Source organism: Ammospiza caudacuta, chromosome 2 (genome assembly GCF_027887145.1).
Source record: "Ammospiza caudacuta isolate bAmmCau1 chromosome 2, bAmmCau1.pri, whole genome shotgun sequence".
Classification (NCBI taxonomy): domain Eukaryota; kingdom Metazoa; phylum Chordata; class Aves; order Passeriformes; family Passerellidae; genus Ammospiza; species Ammospiza caudacuta.
The window spans coordinates 93948034-93969704 of NC_080594.1; the positions used below are offsets into that span (position 1 = coordinate 93948034).

General features: G+C 42.7%; 1 protein-coding gene across 2 annotated transcripts in view; it reads right to left on the reverse strand.

Annotated features, from left to right (window-relative positions):
* The window catches only part of EDAR (ectodysplasin A receptor), a 71956-nt gene extending 53250 nt beyond the window's left edge, over window positions 1-18706 (reverse strand). For both annotated transcript variants that reach the window (XM_058825727.1, XM_058825726.1), the window contains exon 1: window positions 18498-18706. The gene's annotated coding sequence lies outside the window, so the exon portion shown is untranslated. The remainder of the gene's footprint in view (window positions 1-18497) is intronic.
* Between the last annotated feature and the right edge of the window lie 2965 nt (window positions 18707-21671).

Here is a 21671-nt window from a genome sequence, read left to right on the forward strand (position 1 = left end):
TTAGCAGTGTAAGGAGAGTTCAGATGGTAATAGGAATGATGCAGCTGCAGCTTTTTTTTTTTTTTTTTTTAATCTAACAAAGTGCTAGCAGGATGCCACATGCATATGAAACAGGCAATCCCTGGCATAAGCATGTTGTGTGTCTGTTGTAAAGGCAAAGGCTGACGTTGCCTTGTGAATCCAAGTGACACACTTGGAGCCATCCACATTTTGATTTCAAGCCAGTGAAAACCAGACTTTCTTTTTGCTAGAGTTGCTGAAAGGTTGGTGAAGTGGGAGGCAGCTAGTGCCAAGGTAGAACTATGCATGTTTCTTGTCATATGTCTTCAAGTGATGCATTCCAGGGTTCTTCATTTAATCATCCAGAGATAAACAAGCTACTACTGATTAAAAACTAATTATGTGTTAAGCAGCCCAGCTAAAAGATAATCTGTGTTACAGAATTCCTAGTGGCAAAACATCCAGAATTTTTTACATGTAAAATCATGAAACTGTTATGATCCTTTTGAAGTTTTAACACACTCATGCATTTGCTTGAAAACTACTATGGAAGCAGTAAAAACTCTTGTTTGGATCTGATTCTTCAAGGTGCAATACAGGTATCTCTTCACTCAACTTCATGGGCTTGGTTCTCACAAGTCTGACATAGCTGATAATATTTTTGAACTATGTGTTTGACAATCAATGCAATATAAAAAAAAGATCTGTGGTTTTAGTATTGATTAGTCTCCTCACCAAAAATTACATTCCCAGTTAGAATAATGAAGAGGCTTAACAAAGACACTTTGAAGGGACAGAAACCCCAACAATGCCTTTTTCTTTTGCTTCTCTAATTGCTGCAGATGTTGTGCAGTTGCATCCATGAAAAGTTAAATATTATGTCTCTGTAACATTTTTGATCTTCATTAATTATAGCTCAGAAAACCTTACAAAAAGCAGCCTGCCTCTTTAATACAAATAAGATTAATTGCATGGGTGTTCAGAAAATGAGCCATCAGTAGTTAAACAAAAAATGTTTGTCTTTAAGCAGCCCTTGAATGATTTTTTTTTTTTGAAACTGTTACAGGAAGTGAAGAGGCTGCCAAATTACTATGCCCGTGAGCCCCACTCTCATTATCAGCCTAAACGAATGCACACACCCCGTCACTTTCATCCTCTTCCAGGTCCAAGAAAAAGAAAAAAGGAGGCAAAAAAACCCAACCAACCTTCCACACAAAGAGGTGTCTCTGAAGTCTGGAATGCACCCTGGCTGTTTGAAGACAAGATTTATACCTGACACCCTCCTTTAAGCTCATTGTTGAGACTCGCCTGCGTTCAAATCAGCCGCAGACTGGCTGCTGCAGGTACCTCATCTTACAACAACCACATCATCCAAGATAAATGCGCCAGGAATTGCTATCGCTTTGAGGTGAAAAAAAAACGGGTGGAGGGGAGCAGAAATCAAATTTCTGATGCAGGTAGTGGGTGGAGGAAAAGGCAGACGGGCATGAAGGAGTGTGTGAGGGTGTGACCGGGGAAGAAGCCGCGACAGCCGCCAGCCTGCGGCGTGGGGCGCAAGGATGAAATGGCTCTGGCTGCCTGTGTGGGCACCTGTGCTCTGGCCCAGCCTCTCCTTGCCTTTGGCAGCCAGGCTCTGGGACCAGGCATTGGGCGGGATCCTTGAGCCACCCCGGTGCCAGGGAAGCGGTAACCACTCCGGTGCTTGTGAAGGACTGAAAGGAGCCATTTGACTTGGTGGGAGACAGTGAGAAGGACTGCTGCCATCAATTCATGTCATTCCCATGTTTTCTGAGGCAAGCCTGATTTCTTCATTTTAGGATCCTGTCCCTAAGTAAGCTGTGGTTAGCTACTTTAATCCAGCTTCTTAAATTTCTCTGGAGGAAAACCCTTGGTAGTAAGGACTTAATTTTACACTGGATCTGTCTGGTGGGAGGCAAAGCCATAGGGCACTGAGTTAGGTGAAGCAAACAATAGGAGAGACAGAAGAGTGTGCTCAGGACAGTGTCAGGATGTAGAGAAATACAGCTGAACCTCCTGGAGTTCAGGCTGCTGAAACTCTAGCATTAGCAGGAGTTGAGCTAGTTGTTGAAGGCTTTGAAGCGATGCAGGCAGAAAACCTCTGTCATAATGAGAGAATAACACCTGGCAATTGGCAGAGATACTTGTTGCCTATATCATACTATTGCTCAAAGGCCCAATAAAAATTGGGGGCAAGGATGCAATTTGTGGTGTAGAACCAGCTAAAAAGCATTTTCCATGGTGAAGAATTACCATGTCATTTGGAATAATGCCCCATTAATCCAGGGCATTCAAAAATGGTTTTGAGGAAATAGTCTGAAATTAAATTGATAGAGAAAAGAAAGCAGAAAAGATGACAGCATAGGTAGTTAATGCAAAACTTTAAAGTTTAAAAAACCTGCCCTTCTGAAGCATTACATAATACCTATCTTGGATCCAGAGATCAGAAAGCAATAAGGGATTAGCAAAAAACTAAGGTTCCTACACAGGTTTGACCTGCTGTTGTGCAGGACCCATCAACATGTTCTGAATTTAACCCAACAGAAAGATCTTTGTTTGGTTTTCTGGTTCTCCTTTGTCAAGCAGTTGTCTCAGGGCTTTACAGGGCTTCTTCCAAAACTTATGGACTGACAGGGATGTTTGAGATCTGGGAAAAAGGAGCTGGCTTAATCCATTTCAGTTATAGAAAACTTTCTATATTTAGGATTTTAAATTATGTTTCATTAAGAATGCAAATTATGAGCATTTCTAGGACTCCAGGTACTTGCATGTCCCAGCTAGCACATAAGCCTCATGCCATTACAAATCTGAATAAGGCAGGTTAAGTTTGCAGCAGAATTAAAATAGAGCAAAAGGGAGGGAAGAAAGAAAGCTTGAACAACACATTCAACGTTTGCCAACTTGGGTGGGAGGAAAAACATCTACACTAGCACCAAACTGACACAACTGCATGTGAAGCTGCAGCATCAATCTCAGCTTGGCTACAGGTATCCTGTTACCATTTATAATTATTTTTTAGATTTTTTTTCTGTGAGCGGTTTGTAATTTTGTTTAGGTTTTTTTTTCTCTTGGGGGGTGATATCTTCTACCTGGTGACAGCAAAAGATTCTCAGAGAAATTGGTTTCATCAACCTGTGACCAATGTATTTCAAAATGGAGCATGGCTCCGCTGCAGCAATCACGGGAAATGTTGCAGACACTTAGCCTGGAGCCTCCATAATTTGTGACACCAAGCTTCTGAGGAAATAGCATTCAGTATTTCATTCTGACATTTCAGCTCTTGACAGCGCTACAGAATGCTGCTTGAACCTAAAGTCAAATGCAATAAACTGTGCACAGCTTTGCCAAAAAAAGAAAAAAAACAAAACCAAAAACATGAGCAAAGCCCTCAGATTGCCATCACAGGGAGCCACAGGAGTGGGAAACAGAAATACCTGGCTCTAAGCAGCTGCTTCACTCCTGCCTGCCTATTAAAAATAATAGAATTTTCAAGAAACAGTTACAGGCACTATCAGGGCCTTCTGGCCTAAACACAAAATCATAAAACCATTTAGGTTGAAAAAGAACTGTAAGATCATTGAGTCCAACTATTAACCCAGCACTGCCAAGTCCACGAACACGCAGAATCATTGCATTCTTCCTTCGCAAATGTATCTTCAGCATCTCCCAAAACAAGAAAAATTGATAAAGTATCTCACCAAGTGATAAAAGACCATCAGAAGATGCAAATATGAATATGGATGACAAACTTGTACATTAACTGAGATTGTTCACATAATTGTTTGTGATTAACTACTTGGCCAGGGTATAAATGTATTTTGTATTTGTACACAATGTGCATCTGTTGCTGATGTTGAACAGCTCTTACTGCAATAACATGCTAAAAAGGTTCCAGGAAACTTCTGTTTACTGGTAACCGCTGGAACTTTAAATTTCTTCTGTGCCAATGAAAAATGGGAATACTTATTTATATGTTTTATATATATATATATATATATATATATATATATATATATATGTTATATGTACATATGTGTGCAGGGCTACATGGTAGATCCATAGACACGTTTTAGGCTCAAGACAGTTTTTCTGCAGCCTATGAAATTTTGTTTGTACTTTCCCCCCTCTTTGTGTTTCTGATCTAGTGATTTTACTGTTCTGAAAATGGAACTTCAAAGTTTGGTGTTCATAATGTTATTCAAGAAGAAGAGCACCAGCAATGAATTAGACAGCAAATGCCCTGGATTCACCAACAATTCCTTCTCCACCCCCAGAGAGATGCAATCTTTCTCCCTGTACTCCATGCATTTGCTGGTTTTGTCCCCATTCGGTCCTTTGCCTCTGATTACCTCAGTTTTTCCCTCACCACACATGCTTTGTGGGGCCAATGACTCCTTTTTAATGCTGTGTGACTCCTCTGGCTGCCATTCCTCACTCCACTGTAGCTCGAGCAGCACCTCAGTGGAAAGCAGCAGGTATCCCTTCCCCCTGCCAGCACCCTGTGCTGTTCCCGCAGCCACTGCTCATGTCCCTGCTGTTCTTCATACTTTTGGGAGCCCAAGCAGGATTTAAATATCCTTTCCTACAACCCTCATGTTTGCTGTAACTCTGACTCTCTGTTCTACCTGCTCCCTTCATGTACCTGTTCTCCAGAGCCATTCAACTCCCTGCAGAAAGAAGGTGCTGGAAACCCAAGGCAAGTCACTCTCACCTGCTTGGTGCCAATGCTACCAGGGCAATGTGGCACCACGTATCATCAGCCTCTGCCTGCAAAGGGGTGGGCAATGTCAAGATCATCTTGCAAATTGAAATACAGCAGCAGTCATGTTTATGATTTGAGAGGGCTGTGAGAAGAGCCTCTTCCTGCCTCCTGGCACACCTGTTTCACTCCAAGAGCTGAGGACAGCCTGCCCGATTCAGAGTCCCTTGGAGTCCCCCAGGCCCTGGTCTGGGGCAGCTCTTAGAAGATGGCTTAGTCTGACTAAATGTGTTGCTCTGTGTAAGCAGTGGAAAAGTCATATTTGTAGTGGTAGCAATGTATTCTATAGCAAAGCCCCATAGTGGAAAATTATTTATTTCCATGACTATTTGCTTGAAATAAAAAAAGGGTTATAGAAACATAATTTCTAGAAGATAAAACTATCAAGTGCACAACAGCAGCTGAAGAACTACATTTCTTTTACAGCTTGTCTGAAGTGTCACCTTGCAGGGACCTGAGGGCATGTTAAAGTGAAGAGCTTTAAGACAGCGAACAACGAAAGCTAATTCTTCTCCAAAAAAGGCAAACAGGAAACTTGTTTAAAGGACAAAGCTTTCGGTGCATAGCAAGTGCTTGTGTTCACATGTGTGCTCAGGTTGCGTTCAGAGTCTGTTTTTTTGGCTCTCTTGGCTCAGTCTCCAAAAGACATCTACAAAAACTCATGTATGTGTGTAAGTGCCAAATGTGTACACAGCATCTCAGTCACTTTGACAGCAAGCGACAGTTAATTCAAACCATGCATTGCAGGGAGCTCATCCTTTCATGATAAATGGTGGTATTGATAGATGAGTTATTTTTACATTGAGCTTAATTATATCAAATCTCAGCCCACAAGTGTGCAGCAGAAAGGGTAGCATTTTCCTTTGTTACTAATAAGCTGTGTTGTTTTTCTTCTGCACTATTCACATGTAATTAAAAGTGACCCAAACCCACGTAAATTATATGCCAATTAAAACCCTTTCATCTTTGTTGTCGTGACATGACATACTGGATATACAAATCTGTTAAAAAACCCCAAAACTAAAAATATAACTAACAAAAACCCTGCCATAAGACCACCCCATCTCTTAGCACCTCATGGTGATGTAAGTTGAAAGCCTCAAGGAAACAATTATTGAGTTTGCTTGTCTGCATGGAATCAGTTCTGTACATTTTTCTTGCCCAGACTGTTACATACATAAAGCTCCTCACCTGAAACCCTGATGTCCTGTTTATTTCTCACACATGTATTCTTCTTGTAGAAAGAACCCAAAGGTGTATACAGAGATACAAATTTGTTCCCCCTAATTTATGTGCCCAATAAAGCAAACTTCTCCAAAAGGGAGTAACTTCAATTTTTAAAACATAAAGATAGAATTGTGCTGTTCCTGCTCTCAAAGCAGCATCAGCAGCTGGCTGAGGCCAGCATGCCTACTAACAGAAAGGTATATTAGCTCAGTCAGCAGTTTCTCAAATAAAAACAATTAGTTTACAATACAAATGTCAGTCTTCAGAAAATGCTAGAACATTTAAACTTCAAAGCCACTCAGAAGTCTGGAAATACAAACCTAAGATGACCACTGTGATACCACCTATCACCCCTTCACTGAAGTCTGCCCTGCAACATCTTTCTCCTAAACCTCTGCTGTGTTCTCTGCTTGCACTCTGAATAACTGTTCTTTAACAGATTAAAATGTATTCCTATAACTTTAATAAGGACTAAAGGCTTGATTACAGGGTATGGTTAGCTCATTTCAGAGGAGTATATGGTTTCCACAGATCAATTTATTGGTGCAGGTGTATGACACACTTTGAGTAAAATGGGATGACATCAAATACTCCCTCTGTTTAATTTGGATCAGGGAGCTGAATTTCCAACACCTGCATCTCAAGAGAGTGCCAAAGCTATGGGGTTATTGGATATTTGTGGCAGGGCTACTTTGTGGTTTTGTTTTTTTTAAACTGGGTGTATTTACCCAAACTTTAAGTGGATTCCAAAGCAAATGGGCTTATTGTGGCCATGAAGCAATTTCCCACACACTTCCACAGCTTAAATGTGCACCCCCAGCCCCTTTCCCCTGGGCACCCCAGAGGTTTTATGGTGCACTACAACATGTGACAAGGGTGCCTCGTGAGCCACTGACAAATGCACAAATGCAAGGTCTTTGCAAATGTCCCAGTGAGAAGAGCTTCGTCTGGAGCTGGCTACTGGCCACAAGACACTGAAAATCAGAAATCATTCTTCATGCTTGCTAGTGTTTGTGGAGCTATTTGCCTCTTAGCTGTCTTTGACTTTAACTAGCCTGGACTAATGTCCAGCATTTTTCCCAGGAAAGTTTCCTGCTTCATTGGGGATCAGGCCAGATTCACAGCAGGAACAGTGCCATAATGGACTCAGTGCTGCGCAGCAGACACAGAAGGTGGCAGCATCCTCGCTACAGCTAGAGTCTGGGAAGGGACACCTCAAAACAGAAATCTTAAAAATGCCTTGGCCATGACCCTGGCAGGGCTTAGAAACCTGACAAGGCTTGGCCATACGGTCCTCCAGACTCACCCCAAATTCCAGCCTATGGAACATTTCCTACCACTGCTTCATATCTTTGCGCTTAATACCCTCATCATCTACAGGGCAACACAAGGCCAAACATCTCCACCTGCCAGGATCCTCCTTTGTTTGAACACAGTTTTGTAAATCTTCCCTGTGAGCGGCTGGGAGCCGGCTGGGTGGGCTCCATAGAGAGGGAGCTGTTCAGAGCCCCTGGCCAGGCAGCATGGCTACGCAGGCTCTCTTGGGTTTGTCCAGCTCCCTCCTCTTGCAGCTTTTCTGTTTTGCATGAGACAGTTTTTGTCTCTTTTTCACTCACTCACATGACTTCCAAACCTAGTGACTGGGGCACCACCTGGGTCAGGGTTTGGAAACTGGGCTACAGTTCTTACTCCGAGCTAAATTTAGATATATTATTACCCAGAGCCTACATCTCCACACACTTTGGCAGGTGTGTATGGACACCCTAGCCACCATGTGGCAGCATTATTTTTCTTTTGCTCTCCAAATTGTCACTTATGCCTAGGAAAATTTTACAGTTTTAAAAGCAAAAGGAATAGACAGGCAGACACCCCTTTTGGAATGCAGAAGACCTGGGGCTGGGGACGCTGCTGTGAGTAAAACAGCTAAAGTCTCTACAGGCTGAGAGACACGTTGAGTCCACCTGAGCTCCCCGAGCATGTAACAGTGTGACCATGCTCACTGGGAGGACTTGAAGTGTGGCATGTGGGTCTGTTCACCCAGCACAGGCCAAGCCAGGTAAAGCATGTCCAGAAGCACACGTTCAGGCATGCAAGGAACTCACTGGATGCAAACGTGGGCGTTGAGGTATGTAGGCACCTCTGCAGTGAAGAGGAGGCAAGCAAGATTTCTCAGTATCTAAGTTTCAGACTTAGCATGTGAAGTGACTTGTCTGCTAGGCATCCAAGTTCCTCCTTGGGATTAAGTCCTTGAAGATGATCTAACAGAAAGTGTCTGCTTCTCACTTCAGAGTGCTGCTGAATCAAAGACTCTGAGAGTGCCTGTTATTCTGTGCACTTTTCACACACCCAGCACTAATTGCTCTTCTGTGATAAAGAAAAAGTGTTTTATCTATATATATACAAAAAAGCATAAAAACTCCAGATGAAAAATATTGCAGAGTTGAGCAGAATTGTTTATGAGTTTGCATGTGTTCTGCGAAAGTCAACATACCTATGAAGATAAGCAAAGGTCTGTGTGCACCTCTTGTTAGATTAATCCATCTACAATTAGTAATGGTAGGGAAAATACTACAGAGAGCAGCTTCTGCATGTATTTCTGGGAAACGAGCTGTTAGCAATGTCTTTGCACTTGGCTTTGCAATGGGAAAAGCAGATGTCTTTCACTCATTTTGATTAAACTCATACAGTTTCAGCAGCTTGTGCAGGAATTGCACCTTTAAATTTTAATCAATTTCTGACATAGGCACAGGCAACAGCATATAAAAGTACATCAACATTTTGTTAAAATAAATGGCAAAACCACTGACAACATCAGGACTGAGGCAGCATCTCAAGTCTTCCCACTCAAATCTTTATGCCAAACTGTTTTAAAATGGCACGAACAGAAAGTTCTGAAGAAACAAAACAAATCCAGACATCATGCTTTCGTCTCATTTTCTTTCCTTCTGCATTTTAGAACTCCAGAAAAAAGGCATGCATAAAGAATTTTTTTTACTTTAGCTGCTAAACGCATGTATCATTCCACTGCTTTTGTCTTATTTTTGTCACATATATTTTAAGAAATAATTTTATGATGCTTCTTATGGGCATCTCTGAAATTCTCTAGGGAGACTTGCATAATTAGCAAGATCTTACTGAATTAATAAGCCAGAGCACTTTTGTAAAGGCATTAAAATAATGCTAAGGCTGTGCTGTGGATGTTGAGCTCAACTACAGTGTTTTGTTGAAAGCAAGCACTCCCTTCCAAAGCAGCCAGTGGCTCTATCAGCTGTAAGCCCATCAGTTTGCAGTCATAGACTCTTGCAGTGATGCCATACAAAGCCTTTCGAGCCGCTACAAACCACAACAAGTTCAAAACCTGACTCATGTCTAGAACTTCGACTCCCTCTCTGTTGCTGCCTTAGTCACTGCCAGCAGCCCTGCATGCATCTGCTGATCCTGCGGTGTCCTCAGCACCGTTCCCTCCTGTGGGAAAGCCCTGGTTAGTCAGACTCGAAGCGAGGCAGGGTATTGTTAGATTTCTCTTACCATTGTGCTGCTTTGTTCTTCCTGCATTCTCATCTTAATGACGGTGCGAGCTGTTGGCCTTCCACACTTTCTTTGTGCCTATGTAAATTCAGTGTTTGATGCAGAAGAGGCGGAGACAATTTCTAAGTCAAGGGGCAGGTGTGAGTGAAAGGAGCAACCCAACAGCCAAACTAGTTGAAAAAGAAACCTTTAATGTCTCATCAGCTCAGCGCTAAAAAAAAAAAAAGCCTTCATAACTTGCCTCGAAAACTGGAAAAACAGGGTGTCTAGCTATAATTTAAGACATTAATAACAACAAGATATTGCAGTTCCCTACACATTTTGACTTTTGCATGGTGAAATGCTATCTTAGAGCTAGGTCTGATTATAAAAATGTGAAACACGGTCAGTGACAAAGAAATTAAGGACAGGTTTAGCCCAGGCTAAATTTTAGAACACACCTGAAAAAACTGTTCTTTCCCTTTCTTAAATGGACATTCTGACAAGGATATTTGCAATGTAACAACTTTACAGGACTGACCATAGTCTTCAGAGGTATTTAGTGCAGCCTTGGGATGTGACACCTCAATTAACAAAAAAAGTTTCAGCAAAAGTATTTTTTACCTGCAAGCAGTGAGTATACAGTTTTCCAGTCTGGGAGTCCCCTTTCTAGCACAGAAATCACAGTAAAGCAAGAACACATCCTGTCAGATGGGAACAGAGGACAGTACAAGCTGTCTAAACCTCCACAATTTATTTTTATTTCCCTGGTCTAGAAAAGGCTTTCAGGCCTGGAGTTAAAGCTTAAGAGCATGAATAGCTTGCTTGCCTTTTGTGGGACAATGTGACTATTTGAAGTTTTGTGTGTGCTTATAAGCTCTACCATTGTAAGTTACGATTTACAGAAAACAGGCACATAAAGTTTCCTCACCACAAGCATCTTTACAGTCATCATGGAAATCTCAACAAGAAACCCAAAGTCAAATTTCTTATTGGATTTATTCCTTCTGCTGAAATAATAATTTTTTCCCATGGCTGACTCATCTAGAAAATTTTTATGAAGTTAGTAGCAAATGCTCTTTGCCCCTTCAAAGCTATCACATAAAGATAACAGTGTTTTCTTTTAATCTTTTTTTTCATTACTGAATATTATGCTTACAACAGTCCTGCTTTGCTACAGATGGTTTCCTGTTGTTTCTGCCAAATGTGAAATAGCTATAAAACTTGAAAAGGTTCTGATGCTGTCACTGCATGAAAAATTACATCTACAAGGAAAAATTAAATATGAGCCTTTGCCTTTAATTTCTTTAATCTTACTTAGTAAGTGAACTTTTTTACTCCCACCCCCAACTCAAAGCTTCCGATAACATGACCTGAAGGGAAAAACACAGCTATGTATTTTAGTCAGGTATAAAGCCTTCATTAACAAAAACAAAAAAAGAGGAAGGGGAAGTAGATAATTCTCATGTCCAGACCAACCAAACAGCCACCAACTCCAGCTGACAAGAGCAGTGCCTTTGGCTCAGTTTCATAAAATACATTAAGTCATTTCTGTTAGAAGACTGTGAAGTTCCTGTTTTCAGAGCTATAATAAGGAAATCTGTCACCTGAGCAGACAAATTACTAGAAAATGGCTTGTGCAATCCCAAGGGGACAGAGCCTTTGCTCCTTGCATGGGCAAACCTCAGTGAACTCAATGACAACTTTACTTGAACACAAGAGTATTAAGAAAGACTTCAAAGAGAAATTGAATTTTATACGTATGATGAAGAAAACTCGTGATGCTCTGATGCTCTCTATAGGCATAGTTCAGTGTTAAATGGGCAAAGGGCTAGGAGAAAGGTATTTTACCAGCAAAGTAACTTACTAAGGCACATAACTTATGAGTGGAGCATCAATGAACAAGTGAGCTTCACAGCTCTCTCAAATTTCTGTCAGTGTTTGACTGGCACCACATCAACAGACTCATTTTCTGGTAAAAGAAATTCAGGGAGCATTTAACCACATCCTTCTACCAACAAGGTAAGACTGTGCTCAGTGCCATGGATCTGCCGCTACAGGCACTGGGGGTAGAGACAGAGTAAATATGAGAAATTGGTTTGTCATTTTGAGTGCATTTGTCTGCTGCTGTACATAGAAGGTCTGATATCTTTGAGCTCTGCAGCACAAGAAGCAAGTGTTCTATGTTACACGGGAGATTTGGCAAGCACCCATTTCTGCAGGAAAAAAAAGGCATTTAATTGTAATCTCACCGAACCAAGACATTAGACCTCAAATTCCCAGCTGCTCAGATCCCTACTAGGGATCATTCTAGGGTTTGGATCTGATACTCATTTGCTATAAAAGGAGTTTCACACTTGGTTGGAAAGTGAAGTTGGTGGAGTTTTAAAAAAATCTGTGGTGCCTTTCCCCGCTGTGGAGGCTGCAATTTAAAAGTGGAGGTAGAGGTGACATTGTGGGCAGGAGTGAGTGGAAAATATGTACACTCATCAAGCTGCAAGCAGATGTCTCATCTACATGTGGACGTGCCTCTCCCATGTGCTGTACCCCCAAGGGCACCACTCACTGCCTCCTCAAAGTTGCTCCTGGTGTTTCCCCATACATAGATATTTGCAGCAGAGGTACTCATTTGTTTGTTTAGTCTGACTTCCACCAAAGCTAAATTAGAAACAGCTTATGCAAGCTCTGGGAGACCGGCACTATACTGGGCACACTCCTGTAGTTCAGCCCAGCTGTGGCTCCTTGGCCCTTGTGAAGATACCCAGGTCTGGGAGAGCTGGGGTGCAAGGCACCTGTAAGGCTGACATGCTGGACCTGCTGCTTTCTCTGAGACACCCTGCCTGGTGCCTGATTTTGTTGTCTGTGAAGACCACTGACTGATCACTTGAGCCAGGAAAGCACTCACAGACAAGCACCCTTTATTTCTCTTTTGCAGTGTAGCCTGTGCACATGAGGATCTTGCAAGAAAATCAGAAATTGACCGGCAGGTTGGATATCTGCTGACATGACAGGGTCTCCTGTTGGCTTTATTGGCAAGTATACTGAGTCCCTTTACATTAATTTTATCGGGTTGGGGTTTTTTTGGTTGGTTTTTTTTAATTTATTACCATTATATAATTTGGTCACCAGCTGAATCATTTGCACCTTTCACATCCAGTTAAATACGACAAAGTGCTAGTAATGGATTTTTCTCACAACTGGTTAGAAACCATGATAAAAAACATAACCCTACCACATCAGAGATGTTCTTTATATACCATAAAATATTTGCATTTAGGTTTCCTTGTTGCTAGCCAGTGCCATCTGTTATCTGTTTTGGTCTGCTTATAAGAACTGGCAATTTTTGAAAATTGAAAGCAAGACAAGAACAATGGCTTTTTCCTTTGTATTTTATTCCCCAAAGAAACCAACTGGATCTACACATGCACAGAAAATATACCCCTCCAACTGGCAATATATTAGCATATGCTTTTTCTGTATGGAAAATTTAAAGAGACAAGACTCATCACAGGGAAGTATTTGAATTTAATGAAATAAATCTGTGCTCCACAATGCCTGGATACTCAGTTTTACTTTTGTCTCTCTTGGAGGGTGTTGACACTCAGACTTGGTGATGGAATAAATGGTGACAGCTGAGATAGTTACTGCCCTCAGCTGTGAGCTCTGTCCCTCTCTTGGAAATTATTACCCTCCTGCAGCTGGCAAAACTGGATGCTTCGTGAAACCAGCTTCAGACTGCCAGACTTCACGCCAGCCCATAAACTCCCGTGGCTTGGAGGTGAGCCCAGGAGCCATCGAGCCATGCCTGCTGTGCAGGTGGTAAACGCTCAGACAGAAAGGCGGTGGCCAGTTGAAGGTGCTGCTGCTTCATTTGGCCCCTGTCACGTACCACTGTATGGGTGGCAGCCCACAGATCATTCTTTCCTATGTTTGTAAGTACAAATGTGCCTAACTCAGGGGACACATTGTCACAGCTGCCCACCGAGAGAAGAAACGGCAAAATCCCGAGTGACAAAAACAGAACTTGTCCCCAGCCTTTCTGGTTTTTGTGGACTCCAATAGGAAGAAAAATGTTACTTAAGGATGGTAATTTCAAGTTTTGCTTTGTTATAAGAGGTAAATTGAAGTCCTTGATGTTTGAGGATGTCGTCAGTTTCATAGTTTGGAACTATGCAGGCTATAAACCAGCACCAGGTATTTTAATAGACTCTCTCTCTTTTAGCCTTTGATATCATCTGTTCCTCATATTTTTGCAGTCCCAGTATTTCTCTTCCAAGATGTGTGATAGCTATATACAGGGTCTTTTAGTCTTCTTCTTTTCAGTGACAGAAACCAAGTTCTAAAAAGTCTCAATTTATCAGCAATTACTGTACAGATCTTTTTCCCTCCCTGGTCCTTCTTCCAAGAAGTAGAATGTATATAGAGTTCCAAAAGAAAAATGGAACACGTCCTAGGAATGCATCCTTCTAGCCTGGAAAATTACAAATATCTAATCCTGAACTAATAAAATGGTTCTTGCTTCAAATGAAACGCAAAATTCTGACAATCTGCAAATAATTGTGTGCTGCTTAACTGGCACTTCAGTAGTTTTTGTTTGTGATATATCCAGAGGAAGAGATGGATGCACTGTCAGAATTAAAGCTCTCTCATTATTTGTCCATATGTTTCTGCTTTGGTCCCCAGGCTGTTATGTTGCTGTACAGAGGATAAGGCCTAGTCTTCATATGCATGTGGAGTAGGGAAAAAGTGAATTGTTCCTGGGCTCCTTCTTACTCAAGAGCTGTTTTGGACTTGGATGCAGCTAAGTTTTGCAGCACCATATCATTCCTGGCTGCAAAGCCCAAAGAACCAGAGGCTCATTGAGATGATCTTCAGGGAATGTGCATTCATCAGCACTTGCACAGCAGAGACAAAGACAGAAAAAACTGGAAATAATGGATTTTTCTATGCCCGGCTCCAGTAAGGAGCAGGTATCTCACTGAGGTATGGTTGGGAAGAGCTAGATGCTGAAGGGTAGAAACTAGATTGATCTTGAAGATCAAAAGGGTCTCTCAGTCCATCAACATTCAGGATGCTGCAAATATGATCAAATTAAGTTTTCTGAACTCTTTTGCTTTTTCTCCCCAATACACCCATAGCCATTGATTGCATCAAAGTAACATTCTCAAAACACAGTATACCATGCACATTTTATTATCAGAGCAGGACCCTGGATAGTTAGGCCATTGAGACCCTCGTAGCTTCCTATGCACAACAAGTAAAGCAAAGATCAGCTGAGATACCACCAACTGCTGGAGAGGTTGCTTGTGGGACAGGGAATGGGACAACATCAGCCTCCTCAAAAAGTCTTTCTGCTATAAAACTTATACAGCTCTGGCAGTCCCTTCTGCTACATAAACTCTTACCAGCCATCTCCTCCCAAAAAGCAAACAGGAAAAATTTAAGGCACCAAATTAAAAAAAAATCTCAGCTCTGCAGAACAGAGTCTAAAAAAGAATGCCAGAAATTCTGTGAAATCCACCAGGGACTTAGCTATTGATTTTGTACTGCAGATGGTCAGACATTATGGTAATGTGGCAATGTAAAACCTGTTGCTAGATTCATGGTGAGTGATTCAGTTCAAGCATTGTGGCTTAACTTCACAGAATGACACTTCTGACATTTCAAACTAGCACTTGCTTGCGTCAGATCAGGAGGATGTGGCTCTGACTCCATCTCCACAGAGATTTGAAAATCCACTGGCAAAGCTTTAACTTCTTCATAAGACAATAGCAGATAATGCTTTTAAAGTCATTTTTGTTTATCTTTTATTCTTTTGTTTCTAATGGACTCCTTCTGAATTTGGAAATAACGTCCTCTCTACTTTTGTTCTGATTTCCCCAGTGGAAAGAAACTGAAAAAGCTGATCTACGTCAAGTCAGAAGAAATGTGTGCAAAGTTAATATAATTCAGGAAACAGTGTTTGATCACTGAATGTAGCCAAAGAGCCAGCAAGAGCTGAGCACACCACCCTTGTGGCAGTTTTGCCATTGACTGCATCGGCCCAGAATCTTATCCATTTGTAATAGAATTGGATGAGTGATAAATCAAAGGAACAGCAAGTTACTTGGCTCCAAATAATATTTGTATGTTCTAGTCTTCGCTGTATGAAGGTTCTTAGTTTTCTGGGACAAGTATAGTTGAACACTTGGTCCATAAAGTGACCATTGGCAGAGGTCAGTTACATTTGCTAAGGTGGATAGTTTTACACATCACAATTCTGTCGTTGTTCAGTAATAATCTAATTCTTTACGGGGACTTACCTTCTTGGAATATACATGGCAAGAAAGTGTCTCTGTTTTTGCAAATACCTCCCTGACCTATTGATACACCAGCCAAAACTTTTCTACATGTTAGGAAAGAAGGGTTTTCTGCAACAAAAGCTGCTACTTCAGGACCTGTTGAGTAAAAAGGGGTACCTGTTACCTTCTATTGCATCATAAAATATATACTGGGTCTTGAGAGCCAGGAGGGTACCAGAAGGCACTAAAGGCCTGGTTTCAGAATAATCAGAAGGAGAAATTAGAAACATTTTACAGGAGTGAATGGAAAGGCTGGTCTGCACTCAGCTTCACACCAATGACTCATGTAGGGTGGGGCCATGCTGGCACCTCTCTGGTTATTCTGCTATAGGCAGTAGTTCACATTGCAATTTATCTACCTTTTAGCTGTAAAGAGAAGTAGCACAGATATGATCTGAGACCCGGTTGCATCCTAGCATGGTTAAAGGAAACAGCTCTGTGGATGATATTAGAGGGGAATTCCTCCATTGATGACAACATGAGAAAAACATTATCTTAATATTAATCTGATCTTCAAAAGCTTATGCTGCTATTTCTTGAAAACTGAGACTTGGATCATTTATGTAGCACAGCTATATGGGTTCGGTTAGAAACTTTAGACTCCATTAAAATATTTCAGTCCTCCAAGAAATGCCACCTTCACACATAAAGTTGAAATGTTCCACGTGAAGTAATTTTAAGAGGAATTCTTAAAAATGCTATGGTAAAATTGCGTTCAGTTCAACATTTTCAGTGAGATGATTTCCATGGCACACAATTCAATATGATGCCTTGAAAATGGCCATCTCACGATCCTATGTGAAAAATTAAAGCATCAAATGTTTTTCATCTAGCTGCAATAGAGAAAAATCAGTCTATTTATGCCAGTGGTTTTCTGCAAAAGCTATCTATGTACTACAAAAAAAAAAAAAGCCTGCTGGCTTTTTCTGGGCACATTCTCATCTGAGCTCTTTCTTGTGGTCAGACTACATTATTGCAAACAGAACACAGCTACGCTGTGCCCTACCAACCAGACGAGCTGGGCTAAGCTCTGGTAACAGTTTCACCATTGTCAATGATCTCCAGTGAAAATGGGTTCACAGGAGGTTACCTGACGGTGGACTTGTTCCCACTGAGTAGTGTGGAGCCAACTTGCTGCTGCTGAATATATTTCCTTTATTTGAGAGTTCTTGTGTTTTTCAATTTATCAATTAATTTCTTATTAGTACTGGTCTTCAATAGAGGATACCCAAATTTTCTTTCTTTTCACTTTGTACAACTTAGGCATTTCTGAGTGAGAAGAACAAAGAACTGAGTAATCCTGATAATAGTCATTGGGTTTGACCCTGCTTTGCAGTCACATAATTTCCTTTTAAAACTTGCAATCTCTCACGATTTTTCCCATAGAGCTGCCAGAGATTTCCACCATTTGCCCAAAACATTTCAAGACCTATCATTCGAAACTGCAGCACACGACATTAACTCCCTCCTCTGCTGTAGAGGAGGGGCAGCATGGCCATTGGCCTTGTCTACTCAATGAGAAACAGCCAAAATTGTGAAAGATTTCCTTGTACTTTGAGGCATGTAGGGAGGTTTGGGGTGGTACCCCAAGGAGGTGCTGGTCACTAAGCACCTTGGCATTGTTGTGCTATCTCACTCCATGGGGGACAGATCCTAAGTGTCATCCATTGCCCTTTCATATAATATCTAAAGCTTCACTAGCTGTAAAAATGAAAACACCTTTTCTCTTAGGCATACCAGTGTCTAGCTGCACTTTCACTAATACAGAGTATCAGCGCTCTAGCTGCAGCAGCAGCAGCAGCTAAAACCACCCAGCTCAGTACAAATGACAATCTTTCAGAGTCTGCAAGGTTCACAGAGACCACTTCACCATTGGAGCAGGTTCTGCAGTCCCAGAGGAGTTCTCTGCTCCTCCAGGCATGGCTGGGCATTTCAAAGCTACTTTGACACCACATATGGCTGCAGAGTCCTGTGCCTGGAGCAGGTATGCCACACCACTCTGCCCAGGTACTTCTCAGTGTGGGCAGCAGCCTGCTTTCCTCTCTGGACCTCAATCTCACAATACCCTTTCACAGTGAGATTGTGGAAGCAGGGAAAATCAAAATCAGAATTATATGAGCACGTATTCACATGTGTATGCAGTCAGCCACAACATTATCAGTACTGTGATATTTTACAGCAGCGGTTGGGACTTCAAAAGTATAGTAACAGTGTAAAAAATATATGCAAATTAGTTTGCAATGTTAAAACAAAACTCGAAAGAGCAATTCCACTATTTTCTGGAGAAATTTGTACTTGTATTAAAATAAAAAACACACTAGATCCTCTAGAGTATAGAAACCAGTCAGAACATCAGTACTTCTAATAATAAAAAAGTCTACCACCCATTCTGTGTGAAGAAACTAACTTCTAACCAAAGGTACTGCCAGGAACTGCAGCTGCTTCCTAGAATTCACAGAAAAATTCTTTAGTCCTGTGCTAGCAGCAGAGAAACTCTCTGGATGGTAGACCTCTTTCAAACGAAGCTTAAGCCCAACACGATATCCAGCCACAGCCCTCAGTGACATCCCCGTGACAGTGTGGATCCTGTACAGAGGCACGCTGGCTCTGGGGAGAGGCAGCCGACGAACTCGACGGGAGCCTACCTTGCACAGATGGGCTCACGGCCTCCGAAGCCCGGAGAAGGGCTGCTCCGGCGGGCACACAGGGCGGGATGCCCGCAGCTGCTCCGGCGGGCACACAGAGCGGGATGCCCGGAGTTGCTCCGGCAGGCACACAGAGCGGGATGCCCGCAGCCGCTCCGGCGGGCACAGAGAGCGGGATGCCCTCAGCTGCTCCGGCGGGCACAGAGAGCGGGATGCCCGCAGCCGCTCCGGCGGGCACACAGAGCGGGATGCCCGCAGCCGCTCCGGCGGGCACACAGACTGGGATGCCCGCAGCCGCTCCGGCAGGCACAGGGCGCGGGGTCCCACTCGCTCGGGCTGTCACAGGTGCCAGCGCGCGTCTCCTCCGCTCGCCGAGTTTGTCATGAATGTCCCCAGCTGTGTCCCATTGAGCCCAAACACCTCGGAGCCGTCAGCCCACGGCCCTGCGCTCCGCTCGCAACTTCTCCTTCCCTCGCTCTCCGCTGGAAGTTCGGCAGAGCCGCGGGCGCCGGAGCGGGCTCCGCTCTGTGCGAAAACTCGCCTGCCCCACCTAGAGGAGCCCCGCAGGATGAGGAGGAGTCCCGAGCCCATGCCCGCTGCCGCCGAGCTCGGGTTTGGCTGGGGAGCAGAAGGGTTTGTCTGGTTTGGCCGAGAGAAGGGGAGCCAGAGCCTGGGTGCCGGGGAATGCTTCTGGGGAGCTGCTGAGAGCAGAAGTGAGGGGGAAGTTTGATGACTGAACTGGTTCAATTTAGTGAATGTTGCTGTGGCAAAATCAAACTATTCTGCAGGAATACCTGGTTTTCAGATAATTTGGAGCGGCTCCTCTGAAGCCCACCTCAGTTTCCTATTTTTCAGTGTAAATGTTGGAGGCTCCCTGGACTTCCCGTAGGACTCTTACCAGAAAGGGATAGCATGGGAGACTTCAGGAATCACTGGTTCCTCAGGAGCACAAATAGCTCCCTGCTGCTTCTAGAAAATTCTAAAGAATAACCTAGACGATTTACAAATTGAAAATGTCATAGGTACCTTTCTGAACTATTGATTCTTTTATTCCCAAGCAAACCTGAAATATTCTTATACAGTTGTGCTTTCTAAAGGTGGCAAATTCTGGTTGTCAACTAGCCTTGGAAAGGGAATTGCCAGTATTTCTGCAAAGACAGTGTTCCTAAAAATCAGAAAATGTGAAATAACCTACTCAGATAGCATTATTTATCACTGAAGTGAAAATAAACGAAATTTAAAACACCCAGCCCACGTGCAAGTGACTTGAGAGCAGTTAGAGCACTTAATTCAGAGGTCATAAAGGAGAAACATATCAACACTACATCTTTTTTGAGCATCCAATATGTAGTATGGAAAACTGACAGTGCTAGACCAGTGGAAAATACTTTTCAAATGAGATCTTTCAGCCTTGTTGGATACAAGATTCTTAAGTGTGCATTGGTGTGTGTTGTTCTTGTCACTCTGCAGCTGACCTTACAGTCACCATCCCACTGGGCAAAGGCATGCATTGATAGCAGGGGTGCTTTGGTTCTTACCTAACACCTACCAAACTCAATATGTGAATCAACATTAAAATATAATTGGGCATTTTTTCATTTTATTAAGAAACATATTCAATACAATGGTTCCAGCTGTCAAAAGCTGACCGTGGACTACACAGCAAGTTGCTTTTTCTTACCTGCAGAGAACAGATTTTTGCTGGTATCACTACAACATAGCTAAGCCTGTCTGACCTTCCACAGGGATCGCTTCTCTTAGCAGCAAGTGAATTGTTCCTGAACCTAGTTCTTTTCTTAAACATAGGAGAGACAAGGATGAAGGTGGTAGTATCAGGGCAGATTCACTGGAAATGATGGAATAAACCAGGAAAGATGTTGCTTCCCTATAGCCTACAGGGTGTATCCATTCCTGAGAAGAGACAAAGGCAGCAGGACTAGGAAAGACAGAGGATAGTGTGGAGCAGAGGGCAGAGGAAGAACAATAGCTGTTTATTCCCATTGCCTTCCATTGTGGAAGCAAGGCTTATACAATGTTTGTGTTCCCTTCAAATAGCATTTGAATCTACTGGCCAATAAAGATACATTCTCAGAAGCCTCTAACAAAAAGCAGCTGGCGAAAGAGAGTCATCCCAAATCTATTGCCTGGATTTGGAGAAAGCATACTGTGAACACACCTTATGAGAAAGCAACAAATCCATGCAGAGAGAGACCTCACACATTCTCCAGCCACCCAAAAAGCATACATCTTCTTAGACCATGCAAGTCAGTCAAACCACAGAACACAAATCTGTAGGAAATCAGGATTCATTAGTTCCAGTACTTCTGGAGCAAGATGTTTTTCTGTGGATGGTTTATCATTGTGGGTCTGAGAGGTGTAAGGTTTTCTGTGTTGCTGTTTAGGTGGCCTGGAAAGGCCCAGGGATGGCCTTGGAGAGCCGACGCTTCAAAGGACGAGGAGAGACTTCTGATCTTGTCTCGGTCTTGGTGTTTATTAATTGTTTATCTAAAAGATTTTCTTTCAGCCCGACAGAGGTCTGCACAGCAAGTCAGCCATGGGCACACTCCCGAAGCCCCCGGGCGGTCACTTATCTTTATACCCTAAGTTACGTGTACAATATTTATCATTTTACTCCAATACCTTCTACCCTTATTAACCGGTGCACTTTTAGTAATGACCAATCCCAAAGTGCCACCACCACCACAGAAGATGGAGGCCAAGAAGAAGAAGAAGAAGGACAGGACACGCCCCAATTCCTCCATCTTACTTCTTTAGACCCCCCTGTACCAAAATCCTAAACCCTGTGTTTTACACTTTAACTAACTTATCCCTTCACCATTCACCCAGTGGAATCCTCCCAGTCCTCATACAGGTCTCATCTCCTGTGTAGGATCAAAATCCTGCCACCAGACGCTTCTGGCAACATTCCAGGATTCCCGAGCCCCCCAAGGGTGGTCTCGGCCTCTCTGCACCTCCATCCTGAGGTGCTGAGATCCCACAGAGAGGCACTGGAGAATTTTATGGTTTATATTTTTGGGCCAAATTAGATTAATTTTCATTCTTCTGTTTGTCCCAGTCTTCAAGGCAGCTAGGCTGTGCCAAGGGAAAATTCACAATGCAATATGGTTGCCTAAGGTCCTGCCTCTCAGTGAACTCCTCATGGTTTGGTTTTGA